A 14,666-nucleotide genomic window follows, 5' to 3' on the forward strand; every position below is an offset into this window, starting at 1 on the left:
TTTTCAACTTTCACCTAGAAATATGTTAGATCTCAGTCTGAATAATCCACCTGGAAATATTAATTGGAATATCACAAGGTTTCTGTCCTGTTCTTATCTTTAAACAACTCTAGTTGAAATTTACTAAGAAGCTTATAGGAATGTACCTCCCGATTAACACCCACCTGAGGAGGACATACTGATAAGAGGCTGAGATGTTTTAAATCAATATATGTGCCTATTAATTTTAATTGTATCTGGCATAAAGCCACTCACTTCGTAGAAATGTATAAAGATTGAATACATTGTACATTAAACAGGCATTTCTTGGGTTGACACATACGGTGTGGAGTCCATAGAATTCCTCAAGAGTATACTCTTATGATTTAAGACTAATTCGGAAGCAGACAGCATCAGCTGAAAGGTCTGGTTTTGACCCCCGACAATACTTGGCGCTCCAACCTGGGGCAGAAGTTAACTCCTTACCTGCAGCCGATACCTGACGACCCTGCCTGCCGACCAGCCAGACTAGAGGCCACGGGACCCCAGATCTACAAAACACCGGTGTAAGGTAAGCCCTTGACTTACCACTCTAAGATCTGGGTTCCCCGAACTTCAAGTCACGTGTCGACAGACGGGTAGTTGCTGCATGTTCATAGGACACTTCTGCCTGTTATTTACAGTGTTCTTAGTAACCGTACTAGACGGAAGAACCCTTGTGTATATTGCCATGCTGTCTGCTGTGTGCTGTAGAAAGTATTGCTTTTTGCCGGACTCATAATGTTAGCTGTAATTTGTAATAAGATTACTAAAAGCCGCCCAGCAAGGCAAGCTGTGGTCCTTCCTCTATCCCCGTAAGTATAGTAGTAATATATTCGTAATATAGATTGCGAATATCCTGCCCATTGCGGACGTGGCAGAAGGGACTGAAAAGTCCAAAAGTATTTCTGCCAGTTGCGGACTCGCAGAAGATAATAAATATCCTGCCTGTTGCGGACGTGGCAGAAGGGACTGAAAAGTCCAAAAGTATTTCTGACAGTTGCGGACTTGCAGAAGAAGAAATATCCTGCCAATACTTGGCAGGAGGGCCCTCAAATATCCTGCCCCATTGCGGACGTAGGCAGAAGGGACTTAAAAGTCCATAGTATCCTGCCAGTTGCGGACTCGCCAGTAGGGACAATAGTGGTAAATCGAGAAGTAAGTCCATAGCTAGAATGGGGTCTCAGACTTTCCTGACACCCATTGAGATAATAAGATTGGGGGAAGGGAAGGACATCTGTAGGCAAGCCTATAAAATATATAAACAGATAGATAAAACGGCGGAAACCTTTAACTATGAGTTCTGGCAATAGTACGGGAGAAAGCAAGTTAGCCGTGGGGAGAGAATCTAGCAAGTTGTTGAGAAAAGCAGGTTAGAATTTTGGGAATCTTAGACCAACAAGTTTCGAAAAGATTCAGAGATAGTAAAGGTTGAATAAAAGTATGTTAGACAGATGGATTGAGGCAAGTGTAGATACGGCAGTTATCAGAGAAAGGGAATCCTTTATAGTTTGTGTTCCTTTGGGACATAAAGCAAGTTCATGCAGAATCTGTGGATAATTATGTGACAAATAACCATTATAGTTTGTCTTGTATGTTATGTACTGTAATCTTTGTTGTATGTCTTAGTCTTCTTGTAATGTCTAATTTCTAAATGTAACAAAGTTATACCCCACTCATATCTGTGGGAGCTTTTAAGAATACAAGGGTTAAAAATGCAGAGAATGTTGCGCTGTTAGAAGCGCTTAGCATGTTGTTTTTTTTTTCTATGTGTTTAACTATTCCTCTGCCGTCCGGGTTTGATAGTCTGTGCAGAGAAATATACCTTTGTTGTTGCTAATGATTGGTGTTGTTTGAAGTCTGAATGTTCTGGCTGTTTTCCAAAAATCTTAGTTGTTGTTCTGTTCCATAGAGATATAAAAATTAAGGTCATAGAAGAAAGAAAGACGTTGAATGAATTACATGACTTATGTGGTTTTAAAAATAGAATATATATATATAGGGATTTTAAGATATATTTTTGCTTTTTATGTAAATGTCAGTTCTGTGATTGGTTGGACGTGTGCATGATTGCAAAATGTATGTTCTTTTTTTTTTCTTTTTTGGACAAACAGTTAAAGTTTGACTGATTCCAGGGGGAGGTGGGAGTGATTGAATGCATTTGTTTGCAAGATGAGGACAGTTGCATCATACGTGTTACGTCCTGTGTGAACTCTTACTAACATTTGAATGAGACTTGACCGCATGAACGGATGAGAATTAATGACCCGTGTTCAGACTGTAATGAATGTAAAATGTGTGATGTAGGCGCTGTGTGCTGATAACTTGGAAGCCTGCCAACAAGCCACAATTATACTGTTTCTGAGAGAATGTTCTATAGAAGAAACGCGCAAACAGCCATACCTGTACTTACACCTGCTGCCAGCTCCGCACCTTTCTGGGCCTTGTTTTCATACTGCCGGCCATGGGTCCACTCTGTTTCCGCTCTTATGCAACTACTCTACAACTGTCTTTCAATCATTCTTTTCTCTCTCTCACCCCTGAAGCTCATTTCTCACGCTTTTACACTTTATCCTTTATTCTTTTCTGTACTGAATTTTCTGGCCATATGACGACAGTCTTGACACAAAGGCACGGAGGACAACCACGGCCACCTGGATACTACTCCATGAAGCTGTATCCAGTGGCTCGAGGAGCTCCCTCATGTGTTTGTGCGGTGGCAGCAGTACAGGCAATGGTTAACAAATCTTCTGAGTTGGTATTGAACCAACCCCCCCTAGTGGTCCTCACCCCCCCATGACATCCGGAGCATATACACGCATGTGCAACCCAAGCACTTATTTCTGGCCCGTCAAATCCAGCTACAATGTGCTCTTGTCATTCTTCTCACTGTTGCTACTACCTTGAACTCGGTTACTCTTCCAATTAAGTACCCTAGTTCAAAGGGGGGGGGGGGGGGAGATATAGGTGATCTAGGTATTGCAGGTCAGCTATTTTTAAATTTTTTTTTTCCTTCTTGCAACAAGGTTATGATCTATTTGAAATAGAATGCCAGCCTGATTGTCTAGCAGTAATCGGTGCAAGGGGTTTCAGAAGTGCCAATTCAGCTGGCAGAAACTGAACCGCTTGAGGTAATGTTTAAAGGGTCACGATGCCTCACGCGCTTCCTTGTGCTGGAAGGTCCTGAAAGCATATTGGGAACTGACGTGATGGGACCCTTGGGATGTTGTATCAAACTTCACCCGTCCGGTGAGGCTCGTATACACCCCGGGTCTGAAAGTCACCCGACCTTCTGTCGGATGGCAGCAGACCAAGCGACACCTCTCCCTGTCCTCACTGTTACGCACGCAGAGAAACAAGCTCTTAGCCCCCTTGGCCCGTCAGTACCCCCTGGCACATGTCCAGGAAGATGCAATTGCAGACACTGTCTCTTCTTTATGTTAACTGAAAGCCCTTGTTAATAATGCATATTTTGAGTTGTTTTTTAATATATAGATGGTACCAGGGGGGATTGACGACTCCACACTGGATATGCAGTGGTCACACAACAAGATGTCCTAAAAGCAGAAGCTCTGCCTCCGCATGTTTCAGGACAAGAAGCGGAACTGAAGGCCCTCACTGAGGCGTGTAGAGTGGCAGAAGGTAAGACGGCAAACATTTACACTGACTCCCGGTATGCATTTGGCATAGCTCATGATTACGGCCCAACATGGAAGGCCAGACAGCTTGTTATCTCAGCAGGACAGCCAATTAAGAATGGTGCAGCGGTGCAGAGTCTCACGGAGGCCCTACTTACTTCTACCTGACAAAGTGGAAAGCTCACACCAACTCCTACACCAGAGAAACAAGAGGCAACGCCATCACAGACCACACAGCAAAGGCAGCGGCCCTCAAGCCATGGAAGAAAAGAAGAGAAGAAGAATTTAACAATAACTTTGGACTTTGACTAAACCTTGGACTTTGATATGAACTTGGACTTTGATAAAAACTTTGGACTTTGATATGCTAAAGACTTTACAGTTACACAAGCCAGCAAGAAAGAAAAAGACAAATGGACTAAATATGGGAGCAGCAGAAATGGGACGGCGTATGGCGAACAGTCAACAGCACTTGCCTACCACGGTCCCTGTGCCCCATGATGGCCCAGCTGATGCACGGAAAGACACACCTATCAAAGCAGCAATGATGTCGACGCTTGAACGAGGACGGGTGGCTCCTGGGTTTTCTGTAGCTGCTGCATTATCATTTGTCCAATTTTGCATGATCTTTGCCGTAAGCAACAGGGCAGAAGTAAATTTGCCACATAACACTTGCCTAGACCATTCTACCCATTTCAGGGATTGCAAATTGACTACACTCAACTCCCACTTGTTGGGAAGTATGAATATGTGCTTGTTGTTGATGTCTTTTCAGGTCGGAGACCTACCCTGTTACCAAAGTAAATAAGCAGGTAATCGCACAGGAGCTGATGAATGAGGAAACCTGCAGATATGGGGCACCGGAAGTGATTGACTCAAACAAAGGTACATACTTCACACCTGCAGAGTTTAGGCAAAGTTAAAAGACTAAATGGTACACTTAAGTTAAAAGAAGTGTTGTTTGGCTTTATGCCAAGATTGGGGCTGTATCATCCACAGGCCCTACAGCAGGGCTATGACATAGTAGCCGGATATGTAAAGCACCTGTGTGACCAACTAATGGTAACCCAGAATCTAGTCTTTTTCTCCCATTCCAGGCCTAGACAACTTAGAGGGATCACACTCTCTGCAACCTGGAGACTGGGTGGTCGTAAAGAGGCTTGTCCGGAAATCTCTAGAGCCGAGACTCGAGGGGCCCTATCGAGTCCTGCTGATCATACCTACTTCAGTAAAGTTGAAGGAACTGTTGCTTGTCTTGAGACTAATGAGACTTTTCACGCCCTACTTTGCCCCCCATGAGAAGGAAGACTAAGGGCATTTTGTTTATTGATGGACTTTTTGGACTCCTCCATCCATGCTTCGCCCTTGTGAGAGGGTGCAAAAGGACAATGCCCAGAACCACCTTGTTAGACACCACCAAATACTGGTAGATGGACTGAACACCTCACAGGTGAAAGACTGTTGGACTTGTACACACACACCTGGTGCCACTAGTTTTCCTTTCTTGGCTGTTCCTGTTCCGTCGAAAAAAAAAATACTGCTTGCATGGACAACTGAAAACTCAGAAACCAGGGATAGTTGGTGGCGTAACACATTTAGTTCTTTGAACCCTGCCAATTGGTTCTCTGGTTTAGGAGGGTGGTTCACGGGAATATTACAAAGTATGCTTTAAGTAGTGATGATTTTGTTCATCATATATATATATATATTGCTTTAAAGTTAATCATGTCTTGTACCACACATTGTAGTGAAAAGGCTTTTGCTAAACTTCAACCCAGATGGACTTTGGGACCACCACATGACTCTAGGGAATCGGTTGTAGTACCTAGCATGATGGTGGACCCTATGTCCAAAAGGGGGGATGTGGGGGGTTAATTCAGGTTTATGCCTTTAAATAGAGAATGATAAGTGTATTTCACAGAATACTTATGTGTTTATAATTTGCGTCTTCTTCTGCTAAAGGTTTAAGCTTATACGTGTAAGGGCTGACGCTTTAAAAATAGACTACAGAGACTCCATTTTGTCTCTTTGCTTGTCTGCTATAATACACATATATATCTGTATGGTTTTCAACTTTCACCTAGAAATATGTTAGATCTCAGTCTGAATAATCCACCTGGAAATATTAATTGGAATATCACAAGGTTTCTGTCCTGTTCTTATCTTTAAACAACTCTAGTTGAAATTTACTAAGAAGCTTATAGGAATGTACCTCCCGATTAACACCCACCTGAGGAGGACATACTGATGAGGCTGAGATGTTTTAAATCAATATATGTGCTTATTAATTTTAATTGTATCTGGCATGAAGCCACTCGCTTCGTAGAAATGTATAAAGATTGAATACATTGTACATTAAACAGGCATTTCTTGGGTTGACACATACGGTGTGGAGTCCATAGAATTCCTCAAGAGTATACTCTTATGATTTAAGACTAATTCGGAAGCAGACAGCATCAGCTGAAAGGTCTGGTTTTGACCCCCGACAGGATCGTGAGACAATAAGGACCCTTGAAGTAAGCTCGTGGTTTAAGTGACTTGGCGAATCCATGAACTAATTCCTTGTACTAATTATAACAATTCCATCTGTATATTCGTGTGCTGGTGAGTATTGTGGGTGTTTGGTAGTCTGTCTGTAGTGGCCCAGCAGGTCCTACAGAACACCCACAGCAACACCTGTCCTGTCACACCTGTCTATGTGACATCCTTGGACATAGAAGGTGTCATCCGTAGGAGAGACCCTGTTTCTCCCTTTTTCTCTACTAAGCCTAGAGCTTAGTAGACGTAGCTCTGACGTCAGCTGGTGCCCTATAGGCTGACAGTCAGCTTTCAAATTCATTGGTGTGAAAATCCAGGGGTGGGAAAGCAACACAACAAGTCCTTATGCAGATTGGGAGGAGTGGTAAAAGTGCAGGAATGAGAAGAGGGGATAAAAGCAGCAGTGAGTGATCAGTTAGAGGCTTTTTGCTTCTGGCTTCCAGCCAGTTACTGTGTGTCAGAGAGTGCAGTCAGTCATGTCAGCAGAGGAGATCCAGACAGGAGAGAGAAAGGAGTTCACCCCCATCATCCCAAGGTTAAGCGAGGTTCCCTTTCCACTCCCTTGGTGCTTATGTGATAGTGAGTAGAAAAAATCCCAGAGGTTGAAATCTCTGCATCACTGCCATCGTCACGTGTAATACTGCATCGCTGCCATCTACAACTGTACATTGTAATTGTCCTTTTGAAACAGCTTAGTAAACCTGATTGCTCCTAGTTTTACTATTATAAGCTACCGGACTCGTCTCATTTATTTCTTTGGCATTCCATCCCGAGAGACTCGGAAAGGAGTATTGGCATCACCCGTGAAAACAACAGATGCGTCTGTTACTCGTACCACGGTACATACTTTAGGCCACTGCACAACCCCGGAGAAGAGCACCCTGTATCCATCTCTCTGTTCTGAGTTCTGTCTGTATTGCTGAGTCTGTTCCATAGTTCTGTCTATCCCTTCTCAGTTCTGCTTTGCTCTCTGAGTTCTGTTTATGTAGTTTGAGTTCTGTCTGTATTCCTGTATCTGAGTTTGTTCTGAATTCCTGGCTACAGTCCCTCTACCTGAGGAGTCAGCTGCCTACCACTCCAGGATAGGTCTCAGCCTGGTTGGTTGGTCCAGTGGATCCACATTCCGTAAATCCGTAACAGTATTCTGAAGCAATGGATCCCGCTGATCTCCTTGGGTGAGAAAGACATAAAAACTTGATATGGTGGAGTGCTGGCTTTAGCCAACAATGCTGGGGAGTTGACTCTATTGAGTTAATCATTGTTTCTCAGTGTTCAGAATCTTCTGTCACAAGTCTCTTGGATTGATTTAAAATGCACCTTAATAACAGTATTCACATATTCAGCTGGTTACAGTTAAGATGTAGACATTTACATACAACACAGGGACATCCAATATAAAATTAAACCAACATAGAAGGGGGTTCTTTACTGTAAGAGCAGTGAGACTATGGAACTCTCTGCCTGAGGACACGATGATGGCGAACTCACTTAAAAAGTTCAAGATGAGTCTGGATGCCTTTTTTAAGTGCAACAATATTACTAGAGATGAGCGAACGTACTCGTCCGAGCTTGATACTCGTTCGAGTATTAGCGTGTTCGAGATGCTCGTTACTCGTGACGAGTACCACGCGATGTTCGGGTTACTTTCACTTTCATCTCTGAGACGTTAGCGCGCTTTTCTGGCCAATTGAAAGACAGGGAAGGCATTACAACTTCCCCCTGCGACGTTCAAGCCCTATACAACCCCCCTGCAGTGAGTGGCTGGGGAGATCAGGTGTCACCCGAGTATAAAAATCGGCCCCTCCCGCGGCTCGCCTCAGATGCGTTGTGAGATAGCTGAGGGACAGTGCTGTTGGTGCCGGAGCTGCTATAGGGAGAGTGTTAGGAGTTAGTGTAGGCTTCAAGAACCCCAACGGTCCTTCTTAGGGCCACATCTAACCGTGTGCAGTAGTGTGGAGGCTGCTTTTAGCAGTGTTGCACTTTTTTTTTTGTATATCGGCCGTGCAGAGCATTGCGCCCTGCAGTAATACTCCAGGGCCAGAATTGTGTAGGCAGGGACAGAAGACATATATTATAGATTGAATATACGCAGTGGTCTTTTTGAAAAAAATCTTGAAAAAAAATCTATTTGGCCTGCCTGTCACAGTGCTCAGTGTTCTGGGTCCGTGTCTGCTGGGGGTAGTAGTTCTCCAAATAAATACGCAGCCAGCTAAGTGTTACAGCAGGCTTGCGCCAAATTATTTCCTGGCTCTGAAATCACCGGTCTGTTGCAGTTAATAACAGTGCAACACTGCAGTTCCGTGACACACACATCAGGGACAGAATTGTGTAGGCAGGGACAGAAGACATATATTATAGATTGAATATACGCAGTGGTCCTTTTGAAAAAAATCTTGAAAAAAAATCTATTTGGCCTGTCTGTCACTGTGCTCAGTGTTCTGGGTCCATGTCTGCTGGGGGTAGTAGTTCTCCAAATTCATACGCAGCCAGCTAAGTGTTACAGCAGGCTTGCGGCAAATTATTTCCTGGGGTTCCGTAAACGAAGTCAGCCTCCAACCACAGGCCAATAAGTGGCACATTTAATTACAGCGTTCTGTTTCTGCACTACTGCTAATACACCATGCTGAGGGGTAGGGGTAAGCCTATAGGACGTGGACGCGGGTGAGGACGCGGAGGCCCAAGTCAGGGTGTGGGCACAGGCCGAGCCAGTGCGGTGGCCAGGGGTAGAGGCAGGGCCAGACCGAATAATCCACCAACTGGTTCCCAAAGCGCCCCCTCGCGCCATGCCACCCTGCAGAGGTCAAGGTGCTCTACGGTGTGGCAGTTTGTCACAGAGACGCCTGGCGACCGACGAACAGTGGTGTGCAACCTTTGTCGCGCCAAGATCAGCTGGGGAGGCACCACCACCAGCATGCGCAGGCATATGATGGCCAAGCACCCCACAAGGTGGGACGATGCCCGTTCACTGCCTCCGGTTTGCACCACTGCCTCTCCCCCTGTGCCCCAACCTGCCACTGAGATCCAACCCCCCTCTGAGGACACAGGCAGTACCATCTCCTGGCCTGCACCCACACCCTCACCTCCGCTGTCCTCTGCCCCATCCAGCAATGTCTCTCAGCGTAGCGTCCAGAGGTCGCTAGCGCCACAGTTTGAGCGCAAGCGCAAGTACGCCGCCATGCACCCGCACGCTCAAGCGTTAAACGTGCACATTGCAAAATTGATCAGCCGGGAGATGCTGCCGTATAGGGTTGTGGAAACGGAGGCTTTCAAAAGCATGATGGCGGCGGCGGCACCGCGCTACTCGGTTCCCAGTTGCCACTACTTTTCCCGATGTGCCGTCCCAGCCCTGCACGACCACGTCTCCCGCAACATTGTACGCGCCCTCACCAACGCGGTTACTGCCAAGGTCCACTTAACAATGGACACGTGGACAAGCACAGGCGGGCAGGGCCACTATATCTCCCTGACAGCACATTGGGTGAATTTAGTGGAGGCTGGGACAGAGTAAGAGCCTGGGACCGCTCACGTCCTACCCACCCCCAGAATTGCGGGCCCCAGCTTGGTGCTGGTATCTGCGGCGGTGTATGCTTCCTCCACTAAACCTTCCTCCTCTTCCTCCAACGCAACCTCTGTCTCGCAATCAAAATGTGTCAGCAGCAGCAGCACGTCGCCAGCAGTCGGTGTCGCGCGGCGTGGTAGCACAGCGGTGGGCAAGCGTCAGCAGGCCGTGCTGAAACTACTCAGCTTAGGAGAGAAGAGGCACATGGCCCACGAACTGCTGCAGGGTCTGACAGAGCAGACCGACCGCTGGCTTGAGCCGCTGAGCCTCCAACCGGGCATGGTCGTGTGTGACAACGGCCGTAACCTGGTGGCAGCTCTGCAGCTCGGCAGCCTCACGCACGTGCCATGCCTGGCCCATGTCTTTAATTTGGTGGTTCAGCGCTTTCTGAAAAGCTACCCACACTTGTCATACTTGCTCGGAAAGGTGCGCCGGGTCAGCGCACATTTCCGCAACTCCAAGACGGACGCTGCCACCCTGCGGACCCTGCAACATCGGTTTAATCTGCCAGTGCACCGACTGCTGTGCGACGTGCCCACACGGTGGAACTCTACGCTCCACATGTTGGCCAGGCTCTATGAGCAGCATAGAGCTATAGTGGAATACCAACTCCAACATGGGCGGCGTAGTGGGAGTCAGCCTCCTCAATTCTTTACAGAAGAGTGGGCTTGGTTGGCAGACATCTGCCAGGTCCTTGGAAACTTTGAGGAGTCTACCCAGATGGTGAGCGGGGATGCTGCAATCATTAGCGCCACCATTCCTCTGCTATGCCTCTTGAGAAGTTCCCTGCAAAGCATAAAGGCAGGCGCTTTGCACTCGGAAACGGAGGCGTGGGAAGACAGTATGTCGCTGGATAGTCAGAGCACCCTCATGTCTATATCTCAGCGCGTTGAGGAGGAGGAGGAGGAGCATGAGGAGGAGGGGGAAGAGACAGCTTGGCCCACTGCTGAGGGTACACATGCTGCTTGCCTGTCATCCTTTCAGCGTGTATGGCCGGAGGAGGAGGAGGAGGAGGAGGAGGAGGAGGATCCTGAAAGTGATCTTCCTAGTGAGGACAGCCATGTGTTGCGTACAGGTACCCTGGCACACATGGCTGACTTCATGTTAGGATGCCTTTCTCGTGACCCTCGCGTTACACGCATTCTGGCCACTACGGATTACTGGGTGTACACACTGCTCGACCCATGGTATAAGGAGAACCTTTCCACTCTCATTCCCGAAGAGGAAAGGGGTTCGAGAATGATGCTATACCACAGGGCGCTGGTGGACAAACTGATGGTAAACTTCCCATCCGACAGCGCTAGTGACAGAAGGCGCAGTTCCGAGGGCCAGGTAGCAGGGGAGGCGCAGAGATCAGGCAGCATGTACAGCGCAGGCGGGGGAACATTCTCCAAGGCCTTTGCCAGCTTTATGACTCCCCAGCAACATTGTGTCACTGCTCCCCAGTCAAGGCTGAGTTGGCGGGAGCACTGTAAAAGGATGGTGAGGGAGTACGTAGCCGATCGCACGACCGTCCTCGGTGATGCCTCTGCCCCCTACAACTACTGGGTGTCGAAGCTGGACACGTGGCCTGAACTCGCGCTGTATGCCCTGGAGGTGCTTGCTTGTCCTGCGGCTAGCGTCTTGTCAGAGAGGGTGTTTAGTGCGGCTGGGGGAATCATCACAGATAAGCGTACCCGCCTGTCAACCGACAGTGCCGACAGGCTTTCACTCATCAAGATGAACAAAGCCTGGATTTCCCCAGACTTCTCTTCTCCACCAGCGGACAGCAGCGATACCTAAGCAATACGTAGGCTGCACCCGCGGATGGAAGCATTGTTCTCTATCACCATCAAAAACGTGGACCTTTTAGCTTCATCAATCTGTGTATAATATTCCTCCTCCCCCTTTCTGCTCCTCCTCCTGAAACCTCACATAATCACGCCGAACGGGCAATTTTTCTTAGGCCCACAAGGCTCAGTCATATAATTTTTGTAAACAATTTTTATACGTTTCAATGCTCATTAAAGCGTTGAAACTTGCACCTGAACCAATTTTTATTTTTAATTGGGCTGCCTCCAGGCCTAGTTACCAATTAAGCCACATTAACAAATTCACCAATTTTTTGGGGCCCTCACCTACAGTGTAATCCAATTATTTTTTTGCCCACCTGCATTACAGCTGACGTTACATCAGCTGTGCTGGGCACTGCAAGGGGATATATTTATGTACCGCCGGTGGGTTCCAGGGAGCCACCCATGCTGTGGGTCCACAGGGAGTTGTAACTACATGTGTCCACTTCTAAAGAAACCCAGTCTGACTGGGGCATGCAGTGTGGGCCGAAGCCCACCTGCATTTAACATGACATTACCTCAGCTGTGATGGGCAATGCTATGGGATATATTTATGTGCCGCCGGTGGCTTCCTGGCACCCACCCATGCTGTCGGTCCACAGGGACTTCACAAGAGGGAGTTGTACCTGCCTGTGTCTATGAATTAAAAAGCCTGGTCAGGTTGGGGCATGCAGTGTGGGCCGAAGTCCACCTGCATTTAATCTGACGTTAGCTCTGCTGTCCAGGGCACTGCAATGGGATACATTTATGTACAGCCGGTGGGTTCCAGGGAGCCACCCATGCTGTGGGTGCACACGGAATCCCCATTGCGGAGTTGTACCTGCCTGTGACTATTTATAAAAAACGCGGTCTGACTGGGGCATGCAGACACCTTGACAGAATGAATAGTGTGTGGCACATAGGTTCCCCATTGCTATGCCCACGTGTGCAGCTCCTGATGGCGGTGGCACAGGATTATATTTCTCATTGCTTCTGTACAGCATTGTGGGCTATCGCCCCGCCCCTTTTAAAGAGGGTCGCTGCCTAGCCATGCCAACCTCTGCAGTGTGTGCCTGCGGTTCCTCCTCATGGCAGACGCACTTATAAATAGACATGAGGGTGGCGTGGCATGAGTGCAGCTGAAGGCTGATGTCATTGAATGGCTGTGATTGGCTGAAGGCACGTGTGTTTCTGGAGGCGGGGATTTCAACCACTGCGTCCAGAAAGCAATGCTCTGCCGGGGACCAGGAGGGAGCGACAGCCTGCAGCAGCGCCGCAGAATGCCAGGAGAAGTGAGTAATGATTTTTATTCTTTGCTCCGCTGTATTCCCGGCGTATAAGGTGACAGTTGGGGGGTCGTCTTATACGCCCCGTCGCCTTATACGCCGGTATATACGGTATATATTTTTATTGTAACACATTTCTGGATGAATTGCAGGGAAGGGCTTCTATATTTAAGCCCTTCCCGACAATTCATCCTGCAATCGCCGGCAGCCCATTGCTTTCAGTGGAACCTGCTGTCTTGCCGGCTCCATTGAATTCAATGGGCTAACATCGTTCTTCTCTGCCACAGCTGTTACAGCTATGGCAGAGGAGAACGATCTTTATGCTGACAGTGGGGGGGGGGGGGCACTCTTGCCGCTATTGTGGCTTAATAGTGGGACCTGTGAACTTGAGATGCAGCCCAAACATGTAGCCCCTCGCCTGCCCTATCCGTTTCTGTGTCGTTCCCATCACTTTCTTGAATTGCCCAGATTTTCACAAATGAAGACCTTAGCGAGCATCGGCGAAATACAAAAATGCTCGGGTCGCCCATTGACTTCAATGGGGTTCGTTACTCGAAACGAACCCTCGAGCATCGCGAAAAGTTCGTCCCGAGTAACGAGCACCCGAGCATTTTGGTGCTCGCTCATCTCTAGCTCCGATACATGATGAAGCTCCCTAAATCACCAAATCAAGTCTGGACGTGTAATATCCCAAAGGTTGCTGTTTTCCCTCCATGTTTTGGGGTGAGTACACTCTTGGCATGCCCATCAGCCTCATGGCAAAACACGTTGAATCTCATAGTTTAGTATTTCTAATGCTGGAGCTCATACAATTGCATCTTTCATTTTCTTAAACCCTTCTTTTGCTTCTTCTGTGAATTGTTATCATTGTCCCTCATTGCAGGCAATCAAGACCTCAAAGGCTGCATCAGAAAAGATGCAGAAGGAATCCATTCCCTGCAATAACTGATCAATCCAAGAAAGGTTCTGAGTACGTGTACACCTGTTGGCTCTACTGCTTGTGCTATAGCTGATTTTCTGTCATCTGTGATGTGTTTTGTCTGTGCTGGAATGCAGTGTCCCAAGAACACTACTTTGGTTTTTGCAATTTGTAACTTGTCCCTTGAGACCTTTCTATGCTGAGAAACAACTAATCAACGTTCCCTAACGCAGAGGAATGAGGAGCAGTGTGACTAGGAATATGAAGAAACGGTCTGTCATCTATATACACTTCTGATAGTTGCACTACATGCCAAAGAATGCAGGGGGCTTCTGTTGCATGTCTAGCCAAAGTTACAGTACAGGCACTGATAACAAACCTTTCACATAACGAATAGTGTAGTGGCCCAGTACATGCTTTCCTGGCCCCTCCATAAATGTCATATATGTAATGTCTTGTCTTGATGCACTGTGCAAAACTGTCTTGCCATTTTGTTATGTGTATTGCACAGCTGCAGTGCGTGATGGGTTAATGTCTGCAAAGTATGAGCTGACTGTCTGTAATGTATCAATTCTATCCTGCAACATGGTGTTAGAGAGGTTATAAATGTGAGTGACTGAGAGCAGGAAAGGAGATTTATATATTCAGGATTGGTAGTTGGGTGCACTTTCAGCCCTTCAGCCCTCACATACTGAAGCATGGAAGAGGGAGAGAGGTTTCCCATTGTGTATGCTATTGTGAAGAGAGAGTGAGTTCCACCCAAAAAGAGCAAGAGCCGGCAAGAGCGTGTGCATAACAAGGCCCAGTGCAGAGGTACTATATATCTTGTCTTTTCCGATATTGGTGTATCTTGTCTTCACCACAAGTATCGGTGGAGACCTAGTGATGGGTTGTATC

Source organism: Eleutherodactylus coqui, chromosome 8 (assembly GCF_035609145.1).
Source record: "Eleutherodactylus coqui strain aEleCoq1 chromosome 8, aEleCoq1.hap1, whole genome shotgun sequence".
NCBI classification, from domain to species: domain Eukaryota; kingdom Metazoa; phylum Chordata; class Amphibia; order Anura; family Eleutherodactylidae; genus Eleutherodactylus; species Eleutherodactylus coqui.